General features: G+C 38.3%; 1 protein-coding gene across 1 annotated transcript in view; it reads right to left on the bottom strand.

The window, feature by feature from the left end:
• Positions 1-423: 423 nt before the first annotated feature.
• Positions 424-9,812, bottom strand: part of C14H18orf63 (chromosome 14 C18orf63 homolog) — a 44,690-nt gene continuing 35,301 nt past the window's right edge. Inside the window, exon 13 of the mRNA XM_059895424.1 lies at positions 424-496. The gene's annotated coding sequence lies outside the window, so the exon portion shown is untranslated. The remainder of the gene's footprint in view (positions 497-9,812) is intronic.

The following is a 9,812-nucleotide window of genomic DNA, read 5'->3' as shown; positions in this document are numbered from 1 at the left end:
AGCGTGTGTGCTGCAGGGTGTGGCGGACACCTCCAGTTAGGCTTTGCGTCTTTGCAGGCTCTGGACTTGTACATTTCTGTTCCCCTCACTCCTCAGCGGCATCAAAACAGCGTAGTTTCAGCTCTGGATTATCGTATATCTTATAAGCAAAAGTGCTTTTGAATACTCTGTTTACCTTTCTGGTTTTTTCTTAGTGTTTAGACTGTAATTCCTTATGTCATTGTGGTTCTTGGATGTTTTCATGAACTCTAAAAAATTCATCCAGCATTATTAGTTGCTTTCCATGACAGGGTTAGTTTGAATAACCTAGCTTGCCATTATCAAAAACAGGAACTCCAGAAAGGAAGCTAGTTTTCAAATTCTGACTCAGACTAAAACAAGCATTTACCAAGTTGAGAACCAAAGGGAAATGAGGGTAGTGAGGCTGTCTTTGCTTCATTAAAGTCCCATATTTATTTCCTTTTTTTCAGTATGGCAGTATTGGTAAGGAGCAGGGCTAGAAATGAATTTGAAAAAGACAATTTATATAAAATCTTTACTCTTAGCAATAAAACCTTATAATGGTTGAAACAGCATGTTTATAAAATTCCATTATGTCATACATCTTAGCTAAATGATTATACTCACATATGTTCCCTCTACATGCAGACCCAGGATTTTATTTTAAAGCAGCTTAACTCATGTTCTTCAGAGATTTAAATATTTTATTCCAAAACTATTTTAATGATCAGATAAGTATATATATAATAAACCACAGAGCCCATTATGTTTTGCCAGATTTCTCCTTGAATATGACTGCAGATTTCTGCTTTTTATACAGGAATGTAGGCTACCAAATGTAAATAATTCCTATTGATCCTCTGGAAAAAAGCTAGTGGAACAAAATATTAAAACATTACTTGCATACTATACATAATTTCTTTCATCTTTGAATGTTAACAGTAAAGCATTCCTTGAATATTTAAATTCAGAAATTTAATAAATATAAAGTAGCAAGGATAATCTCTGTGGAATACAATAAAACATTAATGCATTTTATTTTTTATAGAAACTAGGAAAAGTTTCACTGGCAGAAAACATATGAAAGATACATGTAATATTAAAAAAAATCAATCATGAGCATTCTTAAAAACACAAGCTCATAAACTAAGATGATCAACTGTTTATGAGTTTTCTGTTAATATTTAGTGGTAGCAGTTTTCAGAAATTTTACAAATCATAGATGAAAAGCTTAAAAGTGAAAAATCCTATTCATTTGTTATATTCTCAGCGTTTCTTTTTTTTTTTCTGGTTATTTTGAAGTGTTTGTACTTTTGTTTCAGATCACAAATGTTCCTTTGATCTTGCCATCTCTTCCAATGACCGTCCTCCCTTCACAGCCGAACTTCTCACAGAACACTCCAGCACTTGCTTCCTGCACACCTGACCATGCTCTGTGCTTCACCTTTGAACCGCAGCAGCCACTAGGGACCTCTGAGACCGAAGCCTTCTGCCTCTCAGGCCTCCTTCTTCTGGGCTTTTACTGACACCAATGTTGCCACCACACACCCTCCTTTTCCTTGGCTCTGGGACTCCACACCTCTGCTTTCTGACCTTATCCCGACTGCTTTTCTCTGCACCTTCTCCCACTCCCCCATTCCTTATGTGTCGATATCCTGTCCTCAAAATTGTCATTTGTGTTCTTCTCTTAGCTGCTTACACGCTCACACATGCCTTCAACTAACATTTCTATGTGGACTCCCCAGACGATACCATGTTCTGAATTTTAATCTAGTTGTCTACTGATTCAGTCCAACCCAGTTTATGATGGACGGAATCAGTCATCTTCATGTTACGTCTTCCCTACCACTCCTTCATTTCTGTATTTTTAAAGGGGAATGATCTTCTTGCATTAGTCAAGTTTGAAAATGCAGCTTCATCTCTGAGCCTACCTCGCCAGCATGTGCCATCCACAGCCAGTTTCCCTGACCAGCCATTTCTAGGTCTGTTAGTACTGTCTTATTCTCCATTCTCCGCTCCTTGGATTAGGTTTCTGGAATAGTCTCCAGATGATTTCTACATGCCTAAAACTCTCCTTGACCACCGTGGCCCAGTCTACACTCATTCTGGTCCCTGTATGAAGCATATGCTGACCACACCAGAATCAGTATTCACTGTTCCTTAAACACATGTAACCTCATCGGGCCTTTGTTTGTTTTAGTTCTTCTCTTTGGAATGTCCTTCTTACTGTTCCTCCCGTGTCCCAAATGTGTCAGGCATAACCACTGTTTATCCTTCAAGGTCTCTGGGGTATTCAATGCCAGTGAGTAAAGGAAACAGAAAAATTGTGTCCAGAGATGTAAGATTACAGAGGCCATGGGAGAACAGTGTTTCAAGAAAGGGGTAACCACAGGATAATATTGTTAAGGAGTAAATGAAAATGAGTTAGAAAAGTCCACCGGTGACTATTCTCAAGTGAGCAGTCTACACTCATGATTTCCAATCCCCCCCTGTGCCGCCCTTCTCTCTTACTCTCACCCAGTCAGGCTTTCACCTCCATCATGACACAGAAATTGTTTGTCAGAGTCATCAATGACCTCCATACTGTGAAATGGTCAATCCCCAGTCCTCCTCTTACTCCAAAGCCTGCTCCTTTTCATCTCAGTTGATAACAGTTCCATCCTCCCAAGTGATCAAGCCAAAAGCCCTGGAGCCCTTCTCAGCACCTCTTTCCCTCACATTCCTAATCCTGTGGACCTCAGCCTTCACAACATAACCAGAGTCAGCCACTTCTCATCTCCTCCTCTGCTACCAGCCACTTTCATCTTTGCCTGGATTCCTGAAACAGCCTCTCAGCAGGTCTCCCTGTTTCTTCTCCTGAACTCTCCTCTACCCCAGTCTAGTCTAAACACAGCAGTCAGAATGATGCTGCTGAAATCTAAGTCAGATGTGTCACCCCTCTGGTCCCAACTCCATTTCACTTAGGGTAAAAGTATGTGTTCTTGATCAGGTCATATCTCCTGGCTTCTTCTCTCCAGCCCATTTAACTCTAGCCACTCTGGGCTCCCTGATGTCTCCCTGAACATATAGGCTGTTCCTTACACCTGGAGAGCTCATCCTTCAGATATCTATGTGGCTAACTCCCTCTCCTCCTGCATGTCTTTGCTCAAGGAAGCCTACCTAAACCATGTCTCTTACTTTGCTCTATTTTTCTTTTTTCCTACACTTGTCACTTTCTAATACATTATATAATTTATTTGTTATGTTTATTGTCTGTCTCTCCCTGCCAGTGTTCGCTGATATATCCCAAGCATCTACAATAGCTCTTGGCACATGCCAAATACTAAATAAATGTCTGTTGTATGAAAGAACGAAAGACTTTGAGAATAAAGGTTCTGTAAAGTGGTGAGAACCTAAAATAGTTTATGTGGGTCCAGCAGCAAATGCATGTGAAGAAATGGAACCACAGAGGTAAAAGAATTTGTAATTTATCTAAGCCTTTTCATTCCTATATAGTCACTCTGACATAGAAGAATACATCTATTTGAAATAGTTTTTTTAATTAAAAATAAGATACTATGACACTATGTAGGATACAGCATAAATATTTTAAGCATCAATAGATAATGACCATGACATCTTTAAGCATTTATCAATACTGACCATTCTTAAGTATCAATAAATACCCAATACATTGTCAGTTCCAGCATAACAGCAGATGATGAGCAATTTGAAAAAGAGAGCAAGAACTGGTTAGTGAACTGGTTAGTCAGATAAAAGCTAATCATTGACTAACCCGTATTTTTTACTTATTTGCTATGTAAGCAACAAATAAAATATAAATAATATATAATAATGTATAGTAATTATAGTAATATCTAATAAAATATAAATAAAAATAAATAGTAACATAGTAAGCAACAAATACTGTGAAATTTAAAATACGAAAGGTACAAAAAAAGCTTTTTTACATTTCTATGAAGGTGATTTTTAGCATTAATTTCAGCATACTCGATTTTTAAATGCAATGGCTGATCTATATACATAGGCAAAGAAAATCATTTGTTTATGGTTTTAAAATTGTAATGGTTCTAAAACTGACATACAATTGGAATGTGAAGAATGATTTGGGGGCAGGGTAAGGGGTATTCCACAATGCATATAAATTAAAACAAGGAACCAAAATCTTCTTTAAAATAAACCAAAATCTTCCAGTGAATTTGAGCACAACAGTTTGGTCTGGACTCTCGTCTCTGAACATGGAGTAGTAAATAATCAATCAATTAATTTATCTTTGCAGTAAATTATATATATATATATATATATACACACACACACACACATATATGTATATGTCTTTGTATGTTATATGTGTATACATATTTTTTGGTAAATTTTCATTAGGATAAATATTGTAAGATGAAAAATAAACCTACTTTATATCAGAAAATAGACTGATTCTAACATAAGCAGACTTTGCCATATAAGTTAATATTTATCTAAAGAAGTGCTTTCCTAAAAATTCTAAGTTTTAGACACTAATGGAGTGGAGGAGGGGCTATCAAGATTATTTATATAAAGAATTGGAAGATACTACACTCTACTTAAGCATTGGATTTATCTTTTTAAATTATTTTGCTAAGTCTAACAGTAAAATAAGTTTTTATTACCTGAGACATGATAACTGGACAGTAGCAGGAAGGCAGCCTAAAGCTACACAGAGCAGGAGGAAGACTGGTTTCAAGAATGAGTGCAGGCGAGATTAACCAAGATGGCGGAGTAGAAGGACGTGCTGTCACTCCCTCTTGCGAGAGCACCAGAATCACAACTGACTGCTGGACCATCATTGACAGGAAGACCCTGGACTTCACCAAGGAGGATACCCCACGTCCAAGGACAGAGGAGAAGCCACAGTGAGACGGTAGGAGGGGCGCAAGCAGAGTAAAATCAAACCCCGTAACTGCTGGGTGGGTGACTCACAGACTGGCGAACACTTATACCACAGAAGTCCACCCACTGGAGTAAAGGTTCTGAGCCCCACGTCAGGCTTCCCAACCTGGGGGTCAGGCAACGGGAGGAGGAATTCCTAGAGAATCAGACTTTGAAGCCTAGTGGGAATTGGATTGCAGGACTTTGACGGGTCTGGGGGAAACAGAGACCCCACTCTTGGAGGGCACACACAAAGTAATGTGTGCATCAGGACCCAGGGGAAGGAGCAGTGAGCCTGGGGGAGACTGAACCAGACCTACCTGCTGGTGTTGGGGGGTCTCCTGCAGAGGCGAGTGGTGGCTCTGTTTCACCGTGGGGATAAGGACACTGGCAGCAGAGGTTCTGGGAAGTTCTCCTTGGCGTGAGCCCTCCCAGAGTCTGCCATTAACCCCACCAAAGAGCACGGGTAGGCTCCAGTGTTGGGTTGCCTCAGGCAAAACAGCCAACAGGGAGGGAACCCAGCCCCACCCATCAACAGTCAAGTGGATTAAGGTTTTACTGAGCTCTGACCGCCACAGCAACAGGGAGGGAACCCAGCCCCACCCATCAACAGTCAAGTGGATTAAGGTTTTACTGAGCTCTGACCGCCACAGCAACAGTCAGCTCTACCCACCACCAGAGCCTCCCATCAAGCCTCTTAGATAGCCTCAACCACCAGAGGGCAGACAACAGAAGCAAGAAAAACTATAATCCTGCAGCCTGTGGACCAAAAACCACAGTTACAGAAAGATAGAGAAGATGAAAAGGCAGAGGGCTATGTACCAGATGAAGGAACAAGAAAAAACCCCAGAAAAACAACTAAATGAAGTGGAGATAGGCAACCTTCCAGAAAAAGAATTCAGAATAATGATAGTGAAGATGATCCAGGACCTTGGAATAAGAATGGAGGCAAAGATTGAGAAGATGCAAGAAATGATTAACAAAGACCTAGAAGAATTAAAGAACAAACAAACAGAGATGACCAATACAATAACTGAAATGAAAACTACACTAGAAGGAATCAATAGCAGAATAACTGAGGCAGAAGAACGGATAAGTGACCTGGAAGACAGAATGATGGAATTCACTGCTGCGGAACAGACTAAAGAAAAAAGAATGAAAAGAAATGAAGACAGCCTAAGAGACCTCTGGGATAACATTAAACGCAACAACATTCGCATTATAGGGGTCCCAGAAGGAGAAGAGAGAGAGAAAGGACCAGAGAAAATATTTGAAGAGATTATAGTCGAAAACTTCCCTAACATGGGAAAGGAAATAGCCACCCAAGTCCAGGAAGCGCAGAGAGTCCCATACAGGATAAACCCAAGGAGAAACACGCCGAGACACATAGTAATCAAAGTGGCAAAAATTAAAGACAAAGAAAAATTATTGAAAGCAGCAAGGGAAAAACGACAAATAACATACAAGGGAACTCCCATAAGGTTAACAGCTGATTTCTCAGCAGAAACTCTGCAAGCCAGAAGGGAGTGGCATGATATACTTAAAGTGATGAAAGGGAAGAACCTACAACCAAGATTACTCTACCCGGCAAGGATCTCATTTAGATTTGATGGAGAAATCAAAAGCTTTACAGACAAGCAAAAGCTAAGAGAATTCAGCACCACCAAACCAGCTCTACAACAAATGCTAAAGGAACTTCTCTAAGTGGGAAACACAAGAGAAGAAAAGGACCTACAAAAACAAACACAAAACAATTAAGAAAATGGTCATAGGAACATACATATCGATAATTACCTTAAACGTGAATGGATTAAATGCCCCAACCAAAAGACATAGACTGGCTGAATGGATACAAAAACAAGACCCATATATATGCTGTCTACAAGAGACCCACTTTAGACCTAGGGACACATACAGACTGAAAGTGATGGGATGGAAAAAGATATTCCATGCAAATGGAAATCAAAAGAAAGCTGGAGTAGCTATACTCATATCAGATAAAATAGACTTTAAATTAAAGAATGTTACAAGAGACAAGGAAGGACACTACATAATGATCCAGGGATCAATCCAAGAAGAAGATATAACAATTATAAATATATATGCACCCAACATAGGAGCACCTCAATACATAAGGCAACTGCTAACAGCTCTAAAAGAGGAAATCGACAGTAACACAATAATAGTGGGGGACTTTAACACCTCACTTACACCAATGGACAGATCATCCAAAATGAAAATAAATAAGGAAACAGAAGCTTTAAATGACACAATAGACCAGATAGATTTAATTGATATATATCGGACATTCCATCCAAAAACAGCAGATTACACGTTCTTCTCAAGTGCGCACGGAACATTCTCCAAGATAGATCACATCTTGGGTCACAAATCAAGCCTCAGTAAATTTAAGAAAATTGAAATCATATCAAGCATCTTTTCTGACCACAACGCTATGAGATTAGAAATGAATTACAGGGAAAAAAACGTAAAAAGGACAAACACATGGAGGCTAAACAATACGTTACTAAATAACCAAGAGATCACTGAAGAAATCAAAGAGGAAATCAAAAAATACCTAGAGACAAATGACAATGAAAACACGACGACCCAAAACCTATGGGATGCAGCAAAAGCAGTTCTAAGAGGGAAGTTTATAGCTATACAAGCCTACCTAAAGAAACAAGAAAAAGCTCAAGTAAACAATCTAACCTTACACTTAAAGAAACTAGAGAAAGAAGAACAAACAAAACCCAAAGTTAGCAGAAGGAAAGAAATCATAAAGATCAGAGCAGAAATAAATGAAATAGAAACAAAGAAAACAATAGCAAAGATCAATAAAACTAAAAGTTGGTTCTTTGAGAAGATAAACAAAATTGATAAACCATTAGCCAGACTCATCAAGAAAAAGAGGGAGAGGACTCAAATCAATAAAATCAGAAATGAAAAAGGAGAAGTTACAACAGACACTGCAGAAATACAAAGCATCCTAAGAGACTACTACAAGCAACTTTATGCCAATAAAATGGACAACCTGGAAGAAATGGACAAATTCTTAGAAAGGTATAACCTTCCAAGACTGAACCAGGAAGAAATAGAAAATATGAACAGACCAATCACAAGTAATGAAATTGAAACTGTGATTAAAAATCTTCCAACAAACAAAAGTCCAGGACCAGATGGCTTCACAGGTGAATTCTATCAAACATTTAGAGAAGAGCTAACACCCATCCTTCTCAAACTCTTCCAAAAAATTGCAGAGGAAGGAACACTCCCAAACTCATTCTATGAGGCCACCATCACCCTGATACCAAAACCAGACAAAGACACTACAAAAAAAGAAAATTACAGACCAATATCACTGATGAATATAGATGCAAAAATCCTCAACAAAATACTAGCAAACAGAATCCAACAACACATTAAAAGGATCATACACCACGATCAAGTGGGATTTATCCCAGGGATGCAAGGATTCTTCAATATACGCAAATCAATCAATGTGATACACCATATTAACAAATTGAAGAATAAAAACCATATGATCATCTCAATAGATGCAGAAAAAGCTTTTGACAAAATTCAACACCCATTTCTGATAAAAACTCTCCAGAAAGTGGGCATAGAGGGAACCTACCTCAACATAATAAAGGCCATATATGACAAACCCACAGCAAACATCATTCTCAATGGTGAAAAACTGAAAGCATTTCCTCTAAGATCAGGAACGAGACAAGGATGTCCACTCTCACCACTATTATTCAACATAGTTTTGGAAGTCCTAGCCACGGCAATCAGAGAAGAAAAAGAAATAAAAGGAATACAAATTGGAAAAGAAGAAGTAAAACTGTCACTGTTTGCGGATGACATGATACTATACATAGAGAATCCTAAAACTGCCACCAGAAAACTGCTAGAGCTAATTAATGAATATGGTAAAGTTGCAGGATACAAAATTAATGCACAGAAATCTCTTGCATTCCTATACACTAATGATGAAAAATCTGAAAGAGAAATTATGGAAACACTCCCATTTACCATTGCAACAAAAAGAAAAAAATACCTAGGAATAAACCTACCTAGGGAGACAAAAGACCTGTATGCAGAAAACTATAAGACACTGATGAAAGAAATTAAAGATGATACCAACAGATGGAGAGATATACCATGTTCTTGGATTGGAAGAATCAACATTGTGAAAATGAGTATACTACCCAAAGCAATCTACAGATTCAATGCAATCCCTATCAAATTACCAATGGCATTTTTTACGGAGCTAGAACAAATCATCTTAAAATTTGTATGGAGACACAAAAGACCCCGAATAGGCAAAGCAGTCTTGAGGCAAAAAAATGGAGCTGGAGGAATCAGACTCCCTGACTTCAGACTATACTACAAAGCTACAGTAATCAAGACAATATGGTACTGGCACAAAAACAGAAACATAGATCAATGGAACAAGATAGAAAGCCCAGAGATAAACCCACGCACCTATGGTCAACTAATCTATGACAAAGGAGGCAAAGATATACAATGGAGAAAAGACAGTCTCTTCAATAAGTGGTGCTGGGAAAACTGGACAGCTACATGTAAAAGAATGAAATTAGAATACTCCCTAACACCATACACAAAAATAAACTCAAAATGGATTAGAGACCTAAATATAAGACTGGACACTATAAAACTCTTAGAGGAAAACATAGGAAGAACACTCTTTGACATAAATCACAGCAAGATCTTTTTTGATCCACCTCCTAGAGTAATGGAAATAAAAACAAAAATAAACAAGTGGGACCTAATGAAACTTCAAAGCTTTTGCACAGCAAAGGAAACCATAAACAAGACGAAAAGACAACCCTCAGAATGGGAGAAAATATTTGCAAATGAATCAACGGACAAAGGAT

Source organism: Balaenoptera ricei, chromosome 14 (genome assembly GCF_028023285.1).
Source record: "Balaenoptera ricei isolate mBalRic1 chromosome 14, mBalRic1.hap2, whole genome shotgun sequence".
NCBI lineage: Eukaryota > Metazoa > Chordata > Mammalia > Artiodactyla > Balaenopteridae > Balaenoptera > Balaenoptera ricei.
The sequence above is the reverse complement of the archived record's forward strand: the minus strand, read 5'-3'. Positions and strand labels throughout refer to the sequence as shown.